The 21,841-nt window shown below is 35.2% G+C and overlaps 1 protein-coding gene across 3 annotated transcripts in view; it reads left to right on the top strand.

Moving 5' to 3' along the window:
- Nucleotides 1-21,841, top strand: part of LOC138692600 (uncharacterized) — a 304,959-nt gene that overhangs the window by 63,965 nt on the left and 219,153 nt on the right. The window contains exon 2 of one of the 3 annotated variants that reach the window (XM_069815615.1): nt 13,061-13,117. The exons of the other annotated variants lie outside the window; for them this stretch is intronic. The gene's annotated coding sequence lies outside the window, so the exon portion shown is untranslated. The remainder of the gene's footprint in view (nt 1-13,060; nt 13,118-21,841) is intronic. 3 annotated transcript variants of the gene reach the window in all.

Raw genomic sequence — 21,841 nt, 5'->3', positions numbered from 1 at the left:
TCAATGGCTACTAATCACCCTATAAACATACTAATATTGTATTACATAAAAATGAAAATGCAAGAGAATAAAATTGCATTAAATCTTTTGTTCAACTGCTGTACCACATATAAGTTTTGCGGCTTACATTTAATTCTACATAGGTGGATTACATTCCATCTATTATTTTATTTAGCGCAGCGAATTGAAAACAGATAATTCAGTAACGTTTACTGAACAGAGAGAATGGAGACTAGAAGCATTGAATTCTGCAAACGCAGACCTACAATCAGAATTCAAACCCACTCAAGCAGATACTTAACAGAACAATAATTAATCTACTTCTGTATAGCGGCACCTGAAATATCCGAAGCTTCTTTTCAAGGTACAATTCAGTCTGTAATTATCCCTAATGAGAAATTAGAATTAAGAGCATTCGTATAAAGTACAAAGCATCAGCCACAGGCCCGGAGACGTCCGGGTGTACTAGGGGAAGGGGATACGAAGGTAAAGGTTGTTTTAAAGGGATTCAATTTTCCAACCTCAACCAAAAACGTTTCGTTTCTTCTTACCTTTGATTTCCCATGCGATCATTCGTGCTGTGTATTTAACGCCACAAACGTAGGTACTGGTTCTTACAGTTTGAGAACGAACTTGTGCAACACCATTCTGAAACAGAGAGAATTTTATTTTTCTTATCTTTGACTTACTTTCTATTCGTAAGTTATAAACAACAGTTCCTATTCGCAGGGAAGATTGCTGCCAAAAATGGGTAAAAATGTAGGTAAACTCATGGTGTTCACAGTACTTATTTTCAGATTTGTCGATCTTTTTGCGTTTGAAGAAAAAATTATTTTATTTCAGAGAAGGAACAACGGTTCCTCCAACAGTGACGAGAACGGATTTATATAACCTAATTTTCCAAGGGAAAATGTCACCATAAGATTTATGTGATTATATGTAAAATAAATTCAGTAGGCCTATACAGGAATGCTCACAGGACGTATTAATTTTTATTAAGAAACAATACTGACTGTTATAAGAGTTACTTAAATAAGCAATCGAATTTATTTTTGTATGTTTTAATTGGTTATGTTTTACGACGCTTTCTCAACTGCTATAGTTATATTGCGTCTGAATGAGATGAAAGTGATAATGCCGGCGAAATGAACTCCAGGGTTCAACGCCAAAGTTACCGAGCATTTGCTCTTATTGGATTGAAGGAAAATCCCAGAAAAAAACCTCAACTAGGTAAAGGTTGGTTCACAATAAACCGAGAACGGAAACGAGAACGAGAATGGGAATATTTTAAAAACAAATGTATTTAAATATGAGCATTCATAATTAACAGGAACGGAGAGGTGGCCAACTTTTAACTTTGCTATTCTCGTTTCCGATCACAGCCTACTAGATTCGTTCTGTTGTCATCAAAAAGCCGTCGTATATTTTATAACAAGGAGACCGTGATATAATATCTTGTTAATTCATTGCTTGTAACTAACGCACAAATTCAGTAGGAACACTTTCCATATATGCTACGTGTATAATTATGTGACCAGATTACCACATGAATTGAATTTTTAAATGTTCTTAAATTTCGAAGTTGGTTAACCTGTGTTTATGTGGGCTAGCTTGTACTCATGAGAGAACACCATTGGTCAGTTATACACAAATAGCATCTGAATGCGTAATATCGATTTTACATATCGTTATTGCCATACCTATCGATATGCATAGTCGTTTCCGTTCTCGGTTTATTGTGAATAAAAAATCTTCACGTTCACGTTCTTCACTTCTCGTTCTCGTTCTGGATTTATTTTACCTTGCCCCAGCCAAAATTATAAAATGGAGAAACAAATTCAAGATTTTAGATCAGCAATAGTGATGATTGCTGGAAAAGAAATGTTTTCTAAATTGTTATCAACTATGGTGGATGAAAAAATTTTCAGTGTCAATACTAAGTCATCAACACACATGATACAAACGTGGTTCCACACCAAAATCATGAACAATGTAGCAATCTGTATAAACCATTTGTGACGTCAGTGCCTTCAATTTTGGCCTATCCTCTTTGCATAATTACATGGATCAGGTTTTTTAAATGTTTGCTGTCCACACCTGTGGAGTAACGGTCAGCGCGTCTGGCAGCGAAACCAGGTGGCCCGGGTTCGATTCCTGGTCGGGGCAAGTTATCTGGTTGAGGTTTTTTCCGGGGTTTTCCCTCAACCCAATATGAGCAAATGCTGGATAACTTTCGGTGCTGGACCCCGGATTCATTTCACCGGCATTATCACCTTCATCTCATTCAGACGCTAAATAACCTAAGATGTTGAGAAAGCGTCGTAAAATAACCTACTAAAATAAATGTTTGCTGCACAATTCGTACCGACTGGAATTGGAAAAATTGCAAGTTTGAAATCAATAAGGAAAGAAAATCCTAGCTTTCAAGGAAAAGGCAGTGACAGGTGAATTTAGACTGGAAATGAGATTATGAGTTGATCGTCCTATACCGGGGAGTAGCAGTAATACAAATGATGGCAACTTCGCATGCCAGTTTTTCAAATATCCATAATTACATATCTTCATCTAGCACAGGTGTAAATAAAGAATTAATAACAAAATTTTGTCATTCTGTGCTCAATATCAAGCGGTCTTCCAATTAATCTCGAGTCTTGAATTCATTAATTTACATGTGATGAAACAAACCTGTACCTACGGCTGTATCCATGATGGACAGATAATTCATAGTGCACCATGATTTTCTATGAATTGAAACTAAATAGCGTTCCTTATCGATTTTTGTGTGATGATTACGAAAATGTGCTTAGTTTTTGCCCAACACATCAGAATATTCCACAATTCGCAATTTTATTTTTTTAGTTAAGGGACGCGGGAATTGAATTCTCAAACTTCTACAGTTCTTGACAGACTTTCTTAAAATTTTTACTTCAATTTACAGTATTAATAGTAATAATATTACCAAATTTTAATTTAATCGGACTAATAGTTATTAAGTTATTATATTTTTTAATATTTTATACGCAAATAATGCCAATTAATCAAACGTTCCATGGGTCACTGTTTTATAGCTATAACATTAAATGTAATAATATTTATTTTGAGTATGAATTACAGTCATAGAAATACTTTTACAGTGAGATATTTAGTATAACTGATTTTATTTAATTATAATATTTTTAGGGGAGATTGTAGACCTATCCCCGCCATGTTAATTTTACTTACTTCAGGTACACTTTTGTCAGAAACTATCGCACAGTTATGAAACTTTGCACATTTATAGTTTGGATCTTTCTGAAACTTTGTGTATTTTTAAAGTGTGTTCGTACAAAAATTAATATTTTAAAATTATTTTTTTGACAATTTTTTGCTGCAAATTTAAAGTAATTTCATATATCTCTCTGTAAGTTGTTAGGTTAATGTGGATATGAATTAAATATTTCATATTTTCACTGCTGCCACATGCCTGGCCTGTGTTTGCCACTGGTAGAATTTTTCCATCCCTTAATGAGCGTCCACTCCCTGATTTTTGTACCTGAAGTAAATGCACACGGATATGCAGATGCCTGTTTCTCTCTCTGGTATATTTATGATTGTTTAAAGTGTTCTTCAGACAGTATGTCTGAGTTATTAAAATCTCTAAATGTCACGCACAGATGCAATAAAACATGTGTAATTGCACTTTGTAGCAGATTTTAGAAATTATGCTCTGCAAAAATAAAAAAATATTAATAAATAAATCGTGGCATGAGAATATTTAGGCTTTGCCTACTTTAGAATATGACGAATGGAACTGAAAGATTTTCGTTAAAATTATTTTTGTAAATTACCTGGATAGCCAATCACAAGAATCCAATTTTTTTAAAGCAACACAACAATGGCACCGGAAAGAATAATTTCCTTCAACTGCCGATCAGTCTCCAGATTGAGTTTAGCACTTGCCAGTGAATGTTTGTTGTATGTTGACGTGTTATCTATTTGATTCTATCGTACACTAATGTCTAATCATGGGTGTATTAATGATCCAGATGTGTTCTCTTATATATGTGGCTCCTTTACAATGGTAAATGAAGAAGATTAATGTTTTTGTGAGGCATGGATATTTCGCATATATATTGGTATTAAACTAGGTGATCAAGACAAGTGTTGGAATCCGCATAAAGTACGAAGAACTTGCGTAGAGGGATTAAGGCTGTGGAACAATGGAAAGAAAAATCAATGTCATTTGGAATTCCTATAGTGTGGAGAGAATCTAGAAACCATGGCGATGACTAATACTTCTGTATCGTTAAAGTGAAAGGTTATACTGCAAAAAATAGAAAAAACATTACTTATCCAAACCTTCCCTCTGCCATTAGACCAGTGCCTCATGGTCCTAGCGTTCCAGTACCATCACCACCAGATATAGTAAATTTCACATCTAGTAGTTCTGAACCCGATACCAAAATACAGATGTGTACCAACCAGAAACTAGTGAAGAACTCTAAACCTTTAACTCAAAATGAGCTTCATGATATTGTGAGAAAATTATATTTCTCGAAAGACTTTGCAGAATATCTCGGTTCTAGGCTTAAAGCTAATATTTTTTTTGCTGAAGGAACCAGATTTTCTTGGTATAGACACAGAGAAAAAGAATTAGTGCTGTTTTTAAAGAAGAAAATAATTTTATATTTTATTCTGATGTTTGTGGACTTCTGAAATATTTTAACGTGATATACAGCCCTGAAGACTGGAGATTATTTATAGATTCTTCAAAAAGAAGTCTTAAAGGTATTCTTTTATATAATGGAAATATTCATCCTTCCCTTCCCGTAGCTTATTCAGTAGTTTTAAAAGAATCATATGACAATATCAGGATGGTACTACAGAAAGAGGAATATGAAAATTATATTTGATCTGTTTATTGTGATTTTAAAGTTATCCCTGTTTTTGTGTGAATGGGACAGCAGAGATAGGACTTCCGATTGGGAGAAGAAAGAATGGCCTATGAGACAAACATTTACAGAGGAATGAAGGACATTATTCTGGAGCCATTGCTTGACCTCACCAAAGTTTTCTTGCCACCCTTACTTATTAAATTAGGTCTTATGAAGCAGTTTGTGAGAGCTTTGGACAAAAATAGATCGTGTTTTAAATACCTGTGCGATATAAATTTCCCCCACTCAGTTACAATAAAGTTAAGTCTGGAATTTTTATAGGCCCCCAGATACGTAAATTAATGTTACACAATTATTTTGAATTGTTATGTATGATTCAGAAAATAATGCTTGGAATAGCTTCATAATGGTTGTAAATAATTTCTTAGGCAACTATAAAGTCCCCAATTACAAAGAAATGGTTGAAACTAGGTTGGATAACGTCAGAACTTTGGGCTGCAATATGAGTTTTCTCATGGATGGGCAACTCGTGCTCCCAAAGTGCTAAAAAACCTTGAAAGAGAGAAAGGTAGACGGAGCCAGCAGCAGCAGTTACAAGTTGTTTGTAGTTTCGCTGCTAGAGCCACGGTGCGCTCTGGCGGCTCGTGCAGGTGGTCGTGATATCTATTCTATGATTTGAATTTCAGAATGACGCATGATACAGTAATTATAGTAATTTTAGACAGACTGTACCTAAACACACATAACAAAATTATATTATTTTCTAGCTTTGTAAATTAGTTTAGTACTGGAAACACAAACTGAATACAACATTTTCAAGATGCAACAAATATAGCTGCATCATTTATTTATTATTACACTATTTGTTAATATTTCTTATTATATGTCTTATTTGAAACGTAGAACGTTAGAATTTACAAGTCTTTAGCCTATACATTAAAGAGTATCCCTCTGTTCTCAGAAAGGTAATAGACTGTATTCGCAAACAATGACAAATTAAAGGAAGTATTTTTTATATATCACGGCAGATGAAATAAGCTACTTCTGAGCTCTTTCTTTACTTTGAGAGCTTTTACACTTATTTCTTGTATTAAACTCTGCCTCAAGCACATACAGTATATATGGAAGCAAAGAGTATATTTGGAAATTCTGACTTAGGCAGCATTACGAACAGTTCGATTCCTGATTTTGCTGGAATCTGAGTGGCGTGCTGTTCTGTAGATTTATTAATTCAAGCTATAAATTTTCAGGATTTTTTATCGGCGTAAGCCAAAAAGATTTCAGAAAAATTTCTCCAAACTCAGCAGTGAATTCTGCTGTAGGTCTTGAAGTAGGCTCTTATATTTCATAAGAAGATTTTCTTATCATTCTTCAAGATAGTTTATAGTCAAAGAAAGTGAAGTTGTCTATGTTCTACATGATACTACCACATTTCAAATTTATCCATAAATGTTCTTAGCTAGTCGATTATATGTCGTGCAATTCCGTAACTCGCACGCACAACGTGCTAACGATATTTGATATCAGTTTCACTTTCTTGATATCCCATTTTTACCTTCAGCTGTTCTAAAGCAGGTGCAGACAGTATTTCTTTACTAAAAACCTTCACTATTTATTCGTAACATAAAATGTCATGTGTAAGAAAGTGTGATAGAATACAAGCTTTACCTCTCTTCTTAATAAAAAAAATTCTCTTTTTACTCGTAACTAAAGGGAAATGATCTGGGAATTATAATGTTTTTCACTTAAAACGAGCCGCCACTTACTGCAGACGCGATCGAACTTGTGTCTTGAAAGAACCGCACACAGACAGTACAGTTAGTACAGAATTCGTTCAACTGCACTGAGATTGTGTTGACACTTTGAGAGCACGAGTTGCCCACCGATGAGTTTTCTACATTCACACCTCAATTATTTTCCCGAGAACTTAGGCGCTTTTAGTGAGGAACATGGTGGAAGATTTCATCATTACATCAAAGATGTGGAAACTAGATATCAAGGAAGTGGAGTGTGAGTATGATAGCTGATTACTGCTGGATGCTTAAGAGAGGCAATTCTTCAGAAATGCCTTCCTGTAAGTCAAGGAAAAGGAAATTTCAAGTGGAGTGAGATGCACATATGGTCAAGGTATACACAAGTATAAATATTATGTTAGCTTTCTTATTATGTTAATAGTTCTAATTTTGCCACAAACTCTAATTACGTATTTAACAAACATGAACGCGATAATATTTGCTTGCAAAATATTGTTTTTAGATATTTTGGTTTTTAGTGATTTATGAAAAATTCTGATGTGATGGGACTATTTGGAGGTCAGTTTCGAATTGAGCACAAAAAAATGTTAAGAATCAGTTATCAGATCAAAATCATCGGAAAAAAGTATTAAAATGCAGCACCAATAGGAATGCTAATTGAAGAGGCACAAGAGATTAGTCATAAGGATACGAAGAGGTTTCGCGAAAGACATGCGCAAAAACCTTCGCACGGAAAAAAAAAAAAAACATGCAAAATATTCTTAACCTGCTCCTTGTAACATCGGACCTTGTAATATCTAGCATTGCTTCCATTCTGAACAAGAAGCAAGAATCTTGCCCACAGTACTTTCCATCTCAATGTGAAGGAGATAATCTCGTAAATGTCATAATAGATAAGAATGCTGCCATCTAGCGGAAAATCCCACTAAACACTGGAAACAATAACGAGGTGAGAAATCTCTTGAATGAACCTGAAATAGAAATACTAAACAAAGGACACCGAGGAGGAAGAAGAGGAGGAGGAGGAGGAAGAATAAGAAGAAGAAGAAGAAGAGAAATTGATAATGATGATGAGGAGAACGGGAAGGAGGAGTAGGAAGATATAAATTTGAAGAAGACACTCATGAGACGATGACAGCAAATGACAATCAGGTATTTTTCTATTTGGCTCAATTGTTTTTAATGCTTAACTTAGTGATTCAATCCACAGAGTTGTAAAACTATCTTGCAGTGCAATATTTATATCAGTGTAAGTTCAGAATCAATAACATTCACTTATAGTAGGCATCATGCACTTCAGATTCGAAAATATTATGTCTATAATTTTTTTCCGCTAGATTTGCAATCTATCCCACTGTGCACTGGCCTCTTATCTTACTCGATAGTCACTCACTCTTGCTCGCCCACACACTGGCAAACAGAGCTTCCTCGAGTGAGCATTCAGTTGAATACATGTTAGTCAATGTAAAGGTAAATGAAATGAGATATTTTTTTAGAGAACCGGGAAAATACAGGTGCGAGGAACCTCGTCTCTCCGATCAATGACGTATATCAATGTTCTAGCGTTGAGCTATTTCAGAGATAACTATACTTTCTACCCTACATATTACGAGAATAATTAAAATCCAGCATGAAAACACTTAAATTTTGTTTGACGTTTTATGTATTTAAAGCTAAAGAAAATCCAATAAGCTATTATGTTATTTTAATATTAACCTTTCAGAGCTAGGTAGTGCTATGATACTTTTTTTTATATATTTTAAGATAAATAAGTTTCTTAATTTCCTTTTCATGCTCTACAGATTTTAATTCACAGCTCTCAAGAACACGTACTTGTCTCCGCCCCATCGCCTTCCATCATATCCTCGATGATGGTTTACTGTGAACGCTGGAAGGAAATTGTTCTGCTCACAGCAACTGCGTGACGAGTAGATCGATAGTTGTCAGATGTAATCAAACCTTGTATGTTCGTCTCAGTGATTTCCGATATAAGTGTTTACTCTATGCTGCACATGTTCAATGGTTGCATGGAGAACAAAATTTAGCACTTCTCACAGGACTGTAGCTACTCTACTCTGATAAACATATCTTCTGAATTGTTTGTGTTAGCTCAATCTAATCTCAGTCTAGTTTCAGGTCGGCTATGGTTTCAGGCAATCAGTGCTTAAAAATTAATATGAAAACAAGATTACTGGGAAGAATAACATATTGGAAATAATATACAGAATGTCCCACATCTGGATGTCCATAGCGTACCTAAGTGTTCCTGGGATTATTTTCAGTGAAAAAGTTCTAATCATCATGGGTCCGAATTGCAACGTATCTTCAGAAATCACAATTCTAAATTACAAATTTTATTACTTGTGATTTATTTATAATTTTGTTTTGAGAAATACACATACTGAATTGTCACATTTAAAGTTCGAAACGACCACCATGATTGTCGAGGCATCTTCGAACTCTGTCTGTAAGAGAGTTTATCGCTCTCATTACAACACCGCCATCATTTTCAAGCCTTCACTGCACTCAATTAGTTTCCTGAGAAGTTGACCCTTGCGTTCGACCGAGCAGCATACACAACTGATTTTATGTTCCCCCAAAGAAAGTAATCTAATGGAAATAGTCTGGCGATCTTGGTGGCCAAGTCACTGGACCTTCTCGGCCAATCCAACGATGTGTGGAAGTTGTTAATTTAAAAGTGCAGTCACACACCTGCCAAAGTGTAGAGGTGCACCATCTTGCTGCATCACATACCTTGTTTGATAAGAAGAGAAACGTCCTCTAACAGCAATGGTAACTCTGCCTGCAGAAAATGCGGATAATGTTGAGTTGTCAAGTTGTTTGGAAACTAAACAGGTTCGACAAATTGGTTTCCAGTCATACCACACCAAATGTTTACCGTCCGGGTTTGGAAATGTGTTTCCTCGAATGCATGTGGATTCTCAAACCGGTCAGCCCACAGATGTTGTGATGTCATCTGTACTGAAAGTTGCTTCACCTGTGAATAAAATCTTCGAACACACCTCACTGTTTCGAAGGAGCCAAGTGCAAAAGTTTTCCCGTGCGATGTAATCATTTCGTTGCATCACTCATAAGGCAACTAAGCCAGGAGATAATGGAGTAAGGTGGACTTTTCCTTTCCCCTCCATTTCATACATCGCTGATCAGTAACATATTTCACTAGTCAGACTTCAGATATATGCAAACAATTATTCTTCCTCTGACACATATCGTCAAGTGAGATGTACTGCCTGATAATAGATGTATATATCAACCAGAGCCTCAATCAGAGATGGTGGTGGTGGTGGTGGTGGTGGGGTGGGGTGGGGGTGGGGACGATGGTGGTGGTGGTAACGGTGAAAATGTAGTTTTTCTCTATATTGGCGTAGCTTGTTTATTATTTTCACACTAGCATTTCTTCAACAATTTTTAATAATTTAAATTACACTGAGTAACGAAATTAACTTCACTAACCCACGGACACATGCCTAATGATGTTCTAAATAACGCGATTGTTAGTCATCCAGCAGCTGTATACCTTCATGTGATTGGACAATGACTGTTAGTAGAATATAGACTATGGTCGGATGAGATGTAGTAGAAACAACAATATACGACGTTGTACTGAACATTTATTCGTTGTATCGTCACCGACATGTCTCGAAACATTCTCTCATCAAAATAGAACCTGAGCAGCCGGTTCATTTGAAATCCTATTGCAATGTGGAAGTGGTTGTATGCGAGAGGTGGCGGAGGAAATTGAAGTTTCGCTTCCAATTTACGTTCCTCGTTGCCTGCGTATTCTTCCTACTTTTGCTGATATTGGCGATGTCGGAGAAAATATTATGCTAACAATTTTTTATCGATTTATGACGTTTTCGCAGACTCCCAATGATATTTTTAAGGCCTGTAACTTGATGTAGAATTCTGAAATCTTTTTTTTTTTTCTTTTTTTTTTTCAATTTCACACCCTCTGAGAGTGAAGGACAGCGCCCCACTTTCCACTATCGCGCTTTGCACGATTGTTGATGACACTCCAACACCGTGTGAAGAGGAATGTTAAAGAGACCCAAGTTACGTTCCCTCGTTTTATATATTTCGCGTAAATATTGCGATAAAGCAAGTTATAAAGACGTGAGACATGGAAATGTAGGTCGTGAAGAAGTTCATACATTTAATCAAAACAAATTTATCAGGAACCAATGGTGGCTTGTGGATAAGAACAGTAAGTGCTGTTATTTGTAATATGAAAAAGATTCACAAGCCATTAGACATATCCTAAACTTACAGTTTCTTAACGTTTCACTTGTGAAAGATTCCTAAAATCGTATATGACAGCGGTCATCAGCACAGAGCACCCTCGAGCTAGCATCTCTTACCCGCGGATAAAAGACTGCACTATGGTACACCAGTAGCTGCTGGCGGGTATGCTCTCTCCCTCTCTGCCTGCTGCACGACGTGTATTTGATGTTGTACCGAATGCCCCTTATCCATTTCAGCGAGTGCTGACGACCACTGGTATATGGGTATTTATTACCATGCACTCTTCCGTTGCCCTAATAGTCTATATATTGGACAGAGTTGTGCAACAACAGATCAACCAACAAAATCACTTTTTAGAGATTTTGAAATATTTAGTTAGAATTAATTATAAATTCATAGTATCAATTTTGTTCAAGTTCAGCTTACTGTGAAAACGGAGGAAAATAATTTCAATACCAAACAGGACATTACCATTACAATAAATGGCGTAAATTTTGCGATAACGAACTATGTGTTGGCCTGCTGTCACAGATTACAAAATGGAGGAAAACAAGTAAGCAAGAACTAAAACTCAGTGTTGAGGGGTGGAAAATAAGAAACCATGTGTTCAGGCATTTTTAAGGTAGTTTCAACTATTCGCCTGCAGATGACACCGAAATCTCATTTTTTTTACAAAACTTCTAGTTGTCTGTTGCGTAACTCCGTCCATATATTGAACGTTACGAAGTTCAGAACGGGTACGAAAATGATTGAATCGCACGTTTTACGCTGATATTAGAAAAACAACTTAAACACAAGAACAACTGCGGAAGAAATTTGTAAAATTTAAGACGAGGGAGAATCGCATAGAAGTACTGCGCTGATTTGATTCTAACGTTGCAATGAAAGTGAGTTTGCCGCTAGCTTCTCCAAAATCATTTAGAAAAAGTCTTTTCACATATCCGGATAATAGAGAATATAAGATTCCCTGTAACCAAAAGAATAATGCTAGGTTCGTCAGAATTGTTTTGACAAGATTATGTTGTGTAGTTGGTAGGATTCTGAAGGTATATTTCACTTCAGAACTTTTTCCAGATTGTCAGACCTTTAATAACGAATTGTATTCTCAAATTAGACGTTCTGCGTAATTGCTACCCGTCTTTAGTCATCCGAAATCACAAGTTTAAGTCAACTGGTCAAGTTTCATATGAACCAACACATTGGAAATATTAGGATTTTATTGCATCCATCTTATAGTCCAGATATTGCACCTTACGATTTCGGTTTATTTCGATCGATTGCTTCTTTTGTGCACAGCTGGCATTTCGATAACTTTGATAAAATCCCTGCGACATTACAAGTAGAAATGAGCAGTGGGCCCGTTTCAGCCCGAGTTCTTCTTTACCTTGCGTTACGCGGCTAGTGTAAGTTGCGTCCTAGATCATAATATATAACAGATTGCTCATCCCCATGTTAAAATCGGTAGCACTTTGAAGAAAACAACCGCCAGGATCGCCACCCGTCCGCCGTAAACGAACATGAGATGGCAGTACAGTCGCTAATACAATTCAAATGGGAGTTATGAGGTGACTCCTTACATAACAACTAGATGGCAGCATAGTAAACCTGACAAAAGTTGTTACTGTCAAAGCCTATAAGGCCGAGCAATCTGGGTATGACCTAGGGTTGCGTCATCATATTACAGGCTTGTACCGTCCTTTGCTCTTACTCCGCGGGCTAAGTAAAGCACACTACATATTTAAAAGGGGTAGTTTATTGATGCAGAGGTGTAAATTCAATAATACGGAGAATAACACGTAAACAATAACTTAAAGTGGACGAAAGGTACTTACATTAAATATTAGCATATTATTAGAACTTAAATGCTGTTTTCACAAATAAAAAAGTGTATACATAAAAACTAGTTTCAAGTTGTGTTAATTATAATTAATGTTGTTAATATTCTGTATTTCCTTTTCAAGCAATGTAAAATATGCAGTTGTGGGTTAAAAGCAACATTATTATTGCATATAAAATGTGTCTTTACTGAGCGTTTGTAAAGGAATAGAAGACAGAGCTGAAGTAATGATGTTGTGGAAGACAATAAGAATAAAAGATAAGTATAACGATGAGGAGAAATACTCACTACCACGAGTAACAACTTACATAACCACAATTTTTCGTTCACAGAAACAACGTCCACTACACATTAGGATCTACATCCATTTTAGTAGCTGTCTAATATCTGTAAGTAATAAAATATCTCTTCAATTATTACAGCTAAAAAGCACAGTCAATGGAATTGTGATTGAGACCATTTTTCCGGTTATACAGTAGACCTATATTCACTTTATGAAAATATGTAAAGAAGTATATTCCAGCATTTGAAAACTACAGCACAAGGAATAAACTCGGATTTAAAACTACAACTAATCTTAGTGGAATTCAAAATTAGTGCAATAAAAGTCGCTCAAGTTTCGTTCCAAAATATTATGGTAAAGGGATGTCTATTTTCGTTAAAACATTTGGCGTCACATAGTAAATCTTGGACTTCGAGAACATTTCCTAAATGTTGTCATTTGCATTGGCTTTCGTAGCCTTCTGATCCTTCCCCTTGTTTCATTGAAAGATGTCGAAGATAATTTAGACCAAATAACAGACAGTTTTGAAGATGATGTCCAAGATATTTTTTGCATATATTGAGACAATATATGCAAGAGACTGTCTAGCAAGAGACAGAAGGGGGCTACCTCCAAGATTTCCGCCCGCTTTTTGGAATGTCTATGGCCAAGAGACAAATAGAGTGCAGAGTACTAATAAGTTATGTGGAAAGGTGCACTTCCGTTTTCAAAAAATCATTAGAAGACATCATTCAAACATTCAAACGTTTTGGAACACATTGAAAAAATCGTTCGGAAATACAAACGGCGATTTTACAGTTATCCGCGGGACACGTAACAATATATACCTTATTAAAAAGGTAGTCTACACCCTTAAGCAACGGTAATTAAAACAAATTATGGGTATATAGGCTACCAAACATATTGTAAACATAACAACATTAACCTGTATTTGAGAATCATAAGTTATAAAATGTAATTGTATTCCGTAGAACCACAAGGAGAAAGAGAACATTAATATCTATACGCAAATCTTTTGACGAAAAGAAGAATATACTCAACAAGGAATATTATTATTATTATTATTATTATTATTATTATTATTATCTATTACCATGATATCATATGGACGAAAAGTCCTTGTGGACGAACAATATAGATGGATGAAAACGGAGTGGAGAAAAATATGCTTACAATGGAGGAAAGATTAGTGTAGAAGAAAAATAAGAGTAGACGAAAAGGTAATCGACGAAACTCATGTAGACAGCACATCTGGGACCCATGAATATATGTTATTATTCAGTTAATAATGAGAATGAATGGTGGTAGTGTCAGAAAATTGCCATTTAATCTATTCGTTAACTCTGTATTGAAAATAAGAGTACAAAATAAGATTTTTTTTCTAAATTTTACTTTTGATTTGATTATGAACAAATTCAGTATAATAATACTGTTATTTTCAAAATAATAAGAGTAATGGATAAGATTATTTAGAGAAATATAATATAACATGTAATATTATTATGCATAAAGTAAAGAAATATTGAAATATTGTGTTGTAACGCATTATTTGCAGAAAGAATGGTTAATATTATACAGTGCGATCGAGAAGTCCCTCCGGAGCTCTATTTATTCATTCATTCATTCATTCATTCACTCACTCAATCACTCATTTATTTATTTATTTAACTTGGTAGAGATAAGGCCATCAGGCCTTCACTTCTCCTCTACCAGTAAGCTTAAAATACAATCCTGCAGAAAGTTCATTCCGGTTTGACAATCTCACACCCCCAATCCATCATATGCTTAGCGGCCAGTGCTGCCACTTGAGTTATCTACTAAATACATTTTAATTCTCTGCCTAGTGGATTCTCGGCTACACAAGCACTGCGGAGAGACTTCTCGATCTCACTGTATAAACGAATCGTAATAGATCAATCGATGATTTTTTTTATTCATTTTATTGGGTTATTTTACGACGCTGTATCAACATCTAGGTTATTTAGCGTCTGAATGATTTGAAGGTGATAATGCCGGTGAAATGAGTCCGGGGTCCAGCACCGAAAGTTACCCAGCATTTGCTCGTATTGGGTTGAGGGAAAACCCCGGAAAAAAACCTCAACCAGGTAACTTGCCCCGACCGGGATTCGAACCCGGGCCACCTGGTTTCGCAGCCAGACGCGCTGACCTTTACTCCACAGGTGTGGACTCAATCGATGAAAGAGGACAGAAAGAGGAAGGCTATGTCGTCTTTGAGACGGGCTCGGAGTTCACACGAACTGTGAAGGAATCGCTGCGATCCGCAGGCAGGCCTGCGTGGTTTCCGCGGGCTAGCGATCTAGGGCTCAGTCGAGTTCATTGCGTCGAGCTCGAATTCTGAAGCAGAAGTTCATCAGGACCGCGAGCAGGCTTGGTGGGCTTGTCGGCTGGAGGACCACGGTCTGCCTATACTCATCTCTAATTACAAGTCCAAAGAACAGTAGGCCTATTTTTGCAAAAATGGATCTACTGACAGAAAGATATAGATTTTAATTGAAAATAATGGACTTCATTTCGAAGAAAGATTTGTGTTTGTTACTTTATTCGCTATGAAATAAATGTTACGTTCATGTGTAAGAACTTTCTAATGAAATTACTACAACCACCACCACTACCACCACTACTATTATTTCCTTTCTAGTCTTATAGTTAGATTCTGCGTCTCCGAAAAGAACTATAGCAGAACTAAACAGTCACTTCTGTCATGCTGCAATGATCCTAAGGAGAAATTTTAAAATAGGCCTATTGTAAAATAACTACTTAATCAAGACATACTTTAAAACCAGTTCTTTGACTCGTGGCTAAAATCTTGTAGAATATTAACGGTTTAATGTGTGTGAGGAGGCAGGAACAAGTTGATGAGATAGCCTAAACGGATTTGTATTAAACAAATTCATTCGCTGTTTCATATGACAAAATGGAAAGTAGCACCAGATATCTTAAGACCCAGCATGAAACAAAACGGTAAATAATTTTTGTTGCTCTGTGAATCTGTATATTCGTAACAAAAAATAAATTATATTTGATCGAATTGCCCAGCCAGCATGCCAAAACACATGATCAAACTAGGAGCAACCGCCACTGTGAAGAACATTAATCAAATCTTAGTTACGGAACTTGCAAAATAAAATAGTAACAATAAAATATTTGTAAATGTAAATCTTGTATATTTTTATTTACTTACTTCGTTGGCCTGTCATCATTCAGATTTGTAGAGACAACAGCGTATTGACTTATAAGTTCGCCCTCATATTTTCTTTTCCGTTGCATGCTTTATACGCCAGATCTTCTGTAGTCTGACAACTTACTAATAAGAAAGTAGGGCCTAAATAATAAGATAGCGATAACAATTAGTTTCAGTTTGTCTCTCAACCACAGTTAAAAGATAGGTACCTCGATTTCTCACTTAACATTATTTCCAAGACGCATTAAAGAGGCGTTCAAGCCACACTAAATGGAACATAATGAGAAAAGCGTAATGAGGGACGTTAAATTTTTGACGATATTACACCATGACTCACGATCTACATATGTGTAGGCTATATGTAAGCGGAAACAGGGTAAGTGAGTATAATAGAAACTTGTATCGAAGCGAACTTAAGATGATAGAACCTACCTGTCAATGAACTGATGCGATCTGTGTAATAATTCACTGTTATAATTCTATGAAAAACATCAATGTAACTAGAACAATATAAGTCACGCTATTTGTCGTGTACAAAGTCTTGCAGTTACAGATAACAACCTGTTAAAATAATGGAAAGTATCAGACTTTGATGGAAAATTACTTCCTTTGTCCAATTCAGATTCTTTTACAAGAATATGAATATTTTTTAACTTCAGATACACTTTTTATATAATACATATTTAGAGATTTTTTCGTATTTCAATCTGCTTATATGGTGTGTTAAGCTGTGGCTATGAAATTGTTTGTATATTATTTCTGTTTCTTTTACAAGATATTTTTGTTTTGTATAAAAAAGCATATATATATAAAGAAGTGTTCCATGCTGTACCCAGAATGTATATATCCCTGTGCCTGTGGTTCGATTTTCAATGGATATGGAGATTTATCTCATTTACAAACACCTCAGTGTTACTCTCTGTCTTGTGTATTGTTTGGGCCAGTAATCATGTGTCATGCTTACGACATTATTATTATTATTATTATTATTATTATTATTATTATTATTATTATTATTATTATTATTATTATTAGTGCTATCGATCGATCAAAATATTTAATAGATTAACTATTATTGAATTTTGATCAGATTTGAAAAAGTTTCAATTTACTGTAGTACACAGTTAGTATTAAATTTAATTTGTGTTCGGTAATATGCATAGGTATAAAATGTTGTATATCTGTATATACTCAACAATTATATTACAAAACAATACTATTTTAGTTATTTACTAACATATTTATTATGTAGGCTTATAATTTACTGTGTCAATTTCTCCGGGGATTTTTGAGACAAACACAAATAAAAAAACTATGAAGACTCGCCTAGTTAACATTGCTTCATCCATGATTTTGAACATGAGTGCATTCACATGCTCCGCATTAAGTGCTGCTCTACGTTTAGTAACAATGTTTCCTGCGTCACTAAACACGGAGGAAAAAAAAAACTTTTTTTTTTCTTTTTTCTGCCAAGCACTTCCCCACGATCGTTCAAATTAAATCCAAAAGTGTCACTGAGTTTACCTCTCAAATTCTCATATGACATAATGGAGTTTACCCCTTTCACTGACCACAGAAATAGAATTTTTTTCTTTAGCAAACTGAAGACACAAGCTTCATCTAGAAACTCAGTAAAGAAACTGCAGCAGTGCAGCAGTCAAGACAGCAAATTGGCCCCTATTGTAATCAGGTTACAAAATTTTAGAAAGAGAAGAAGATAGTTACTCTCACTTGCACACAGTGTAGCTATGACTAAGGGATGACGGAGGCGAATCCCAGAAAAGTATGTAAGCTACTTCATATGTTAGGAAGATGAGCTGACAACAAAGTGGAAGTTTTCTTGGAAAACCAAAAAACTTAATGAGTATTTCGCACGGTTTCAACTTTCAATAAGGATAGACCAGGTCACTGTCCTCATAACTCCATCTCTGTCTGCGCAAAGATTTGCCCTATGCTACCTGCTTTGCAGTTATAAATAAACGGTACTACTGTGCTTTGAAGTAAGCAATTTCTGAGAGACGGATATTGTCGGAATTAACAAAATAACAATGAATATCAAGTATAATGCATTAATTTTAATCGACTCGATTATTGGATTAAATATTTTTGATCCATTAATCTTACAACAAAAATTGATCGATTAATCGATCAGATTAATCGATTAAATCCCACAACACTATTATTATTATTGTTATTTTTATCATTATCATTATTATTATCATTATTATTATTATTATTATTATTATTATTATTCCGTAAATGGATCATAGGACTCGAAAGAAATTAACAATGCGAAATTGCTGAAATATGATTAAGTAAACTGGAAGTAGTCTACGAAAAATCGACAGTAGGAAGGGGTAAATTTGTGATCAACCATCAGGATGATTCACTCATTAAACAAAATATTAAATAATAAACCGAGGCACGACAGCCCATGAAGGACAATGACCGACCAGCCGGCTGCTGGCCTCATGTCGACATGCCGAAGCAGAGGTGGACGATCATCCAACCGGAATGGAGGTATCGTGTGGTTAGCACCGATGATCTCCCCTCCGTAAATAAAATATTGGTTTATGCTAAATATAACTAACATTACTAAAATGTTAGGAACATGGGAATGCTACATTGAAATACACAAAAAGACAAATAAGAAGAATTACTGATAAACCAATTTGTTCAATTTTAATAAGAAACATGAAAGAAGTGTGGCAAAATAAACATGTATACAGCCAGTATCTTAGAAGATTCGAAAGAGTAAAGTAGATCAAACTGTATACAGCTCAGGAAATGTAAAACGAAGCCAAAAACAGAAACCGTTATTACTTTTACTCAAGAACAGGCATTAAGAATATGACAGTGTGAAAATTATGTTCCCTGAATTATTGAACATTGCACCGTATACCATATGAGAAAGTACCGCTAACAGTAAGTCAACAGGCGCGCATTGTCATTGGTGAGGTGAGCGTGATGTGATATAAGGCGGATTTTTTGGACTCGAGACAAGGCAACAAGTACATTGTAGAATTAGATAAACTTACTATTTAATCTAGACATGACGACTGTTACATCGTAGAAGCTCATTTTATAATATTTTAAGTACCGGTACTTAGTAAAGTGTAATTATTTTTGTGAGGCACAATGAAATAAATATGGAAAGACGTAAAATATGTTGTGTAACATTGGATTAAAATACTTGTTTCCTTACAATTATACTAGATATTGTGAGGTAAGGAAACTTAATGACTGTTCTTGAAGTGTTCTTGTAAATTATGCAGTGATTTTAAATTCTAGATACATACAGTCTAATTCCTAAATTTATTTCCATTATTCAATTGTTAGTTATACTTTACACCTGAACAGTTTGAAAAGAATAATTGAAAGAATGTTGTTTTAAAACTGAAAACTTGGCCATCAATCTTTAAGTCATAGTCGAGACAGGAAATAAATAAAACCGCCGAAACGTAGGAGATGAGTATTCGGAAACAGAATCAGGTAAAATTTTTAAATGTATTTGTTAGTGGAAATTTAAATGATATGCTCCATAGAGATTCGACCCGATGAAGAGCAGTCTCTTCATTATTTGGTTGGCAGAAAATTGAAGGGCTCCCTGCAAAAACCAGGTAGCTCCACTTTTATCAAGTTGTGGAGAACTACAAAAAACATTCTAAAAATTCAAATTCTAACTGAGCTTCTTTCCTTTTTCAGAGTACGTCCTGGGTACCTAGGAGTTTTATTTTATCACTCAATCATTTATTATGATCAGCAATTTAGGGGAGATAAAATATATAAACAAATAATGTAGCTACCACCTTTTTGCAATAAAACTGAATATAATTTAGCTAAGTTTTGCGGTGAACACAAAATTACTGCGTCAGTATCATATACTACAACACACACACACACACACACACAAATAGATTATATATATATATATATATACACACACACACACACACACACACACACACACATACAGGTTTAACCGTAAGTAATAAGTTATTCTTTGAGATATTTCAAACAAAAAACTTCAATACAATTTTTTTCGTATTTTGTTACTTTTTCGTAGAATGGAATTTTGTAATGTAAAGTAGTTTCAGTATGAAGAATAACTACTGTCATACGCGCGCGTCGTACGGAGTAGCTCAGGCGGTTGGCGACCTTGCCCGCTGATCCAGAGTTGGGTGTGGGTTCGATTTCCACTTGGGCTGAATATCTGTTTGGGTTTTCCGAGGTTATCCCCAATCGTAAGGCGAATGTCAGGTAATCTATGGCAAATCCTGGGCCTCATCTCGCCAAATACCATATCACTATCACCAATCCCATGGACGCTAAATAGTCTAGTAGTTTATACAGCGTCGTTAAATAACCGACTAAAATATAAGCAACTATTGTCTCTGTAAAATAAATGACGTAGAAAAGTGGTTGATTAGTCGCTATAATTGAGAAAGAAAGCAATGGTAATTCATTTACTGGTGGTTTGGTTTGAACTTGTTCCATTGCTGACGAAAAAATTTCAAAAAAATAATCAATATTCGTGAGTTCTGTACTTCCCTGTCAATTGAGATGTGGCAATTTATCTTGAAGCTTGCGTCATAAATTGAATAATGGGGTCTGACACTCTTTAGCCTACTTTTCGTGGAACAAAGGAGGGAGACTGTTATGTTTCTAGGTCACTGTAATTTTGAACGTATTATATTCTTTATATTTTATTTGCTAACATTTTTAAGAAGTAAAAATTACAACCATTACAAATTCAGTACTTATTTCGTTGAGTGATAAAGTAAGTCTTTAAAGAACGAATAATTTAAAGCTTTAATGTTATTAAAACGTGGTGCAAGGTACTGTATTTCATTTTTGAATAGTATCATAATATAGACACATTCAACATTGAAAGTTACGTATCAGCTACAAAAGGGAAACCTATTTGTTAGATCCATTATCAAGTCTTAACTAAAGCACTTAGTAGGTACTAGTAACGAATTAATAAATAGTCGTCTCTTTTCATGACTTTCCTGATGATGAAACCGAAAAATATGTAATATAACATTACAAGCGCAAAAACTTCTAAAAACATGTACCACTTCATGAAGATACCGTAATTTTTCTTCTTTAAAATTATTGTAACATCTCAACTACAGTGTCTCAAAAAAAATAAAAAATACCGTCAATACTGTTGTGGATGTTGAGCAAGATTTTTCTCACAGCACTCCTATTTCCTCAGCACCATTCCACAATTTCTCTAGCGGGTTATTCCACTATACTTTATCAACTGCTGTGGCCATCTAGCCTCTGAGTGAGATGAAGGTGATAATGCTAGAGAGATGAATCCAGGTCCAGCGCCTAAAGTTACCCAGCATTTGCTCTTAATGGGTTGAGGGAAAACCTCTGAAAAAACCTCAACCAGGTAACCCACTCCACAATTGTCCATACTAATTCACAAATGAAATCGCCATGATGGGGTTTAAATTCTATGTGCATAGTCTCGTCAATTTCTTTGCTGTATCCTGAACTGTTTACTCAATCCATGTAACTCTAGCTACTATTTTCTCAACGGAACTCCATGAGAACCTCAAGTGTGGTCAAGTAGTTGTGTTTTCGGCAACAAAACTAACTGACACGACAGGAAAC

The sequence above is a fragment of the Periplaneta americana genome, chromosome 17, assembly GCF_040183065.1.
Source record: "Periplaneta americana isolate PAMFEO1 chromosome 17, P.americana_PAMFEO1_priV1, whole genome shotgun sequence".
Lineage (NCBI taxonomy): Eukaryota > Metazoa > Arthropoda > Insecta > Blattodea > Blattidae > Periplaneta > Periplaneta americana.
This window is presented reverse-complemented; position numbering and strand designations above follow the sequence as displayed.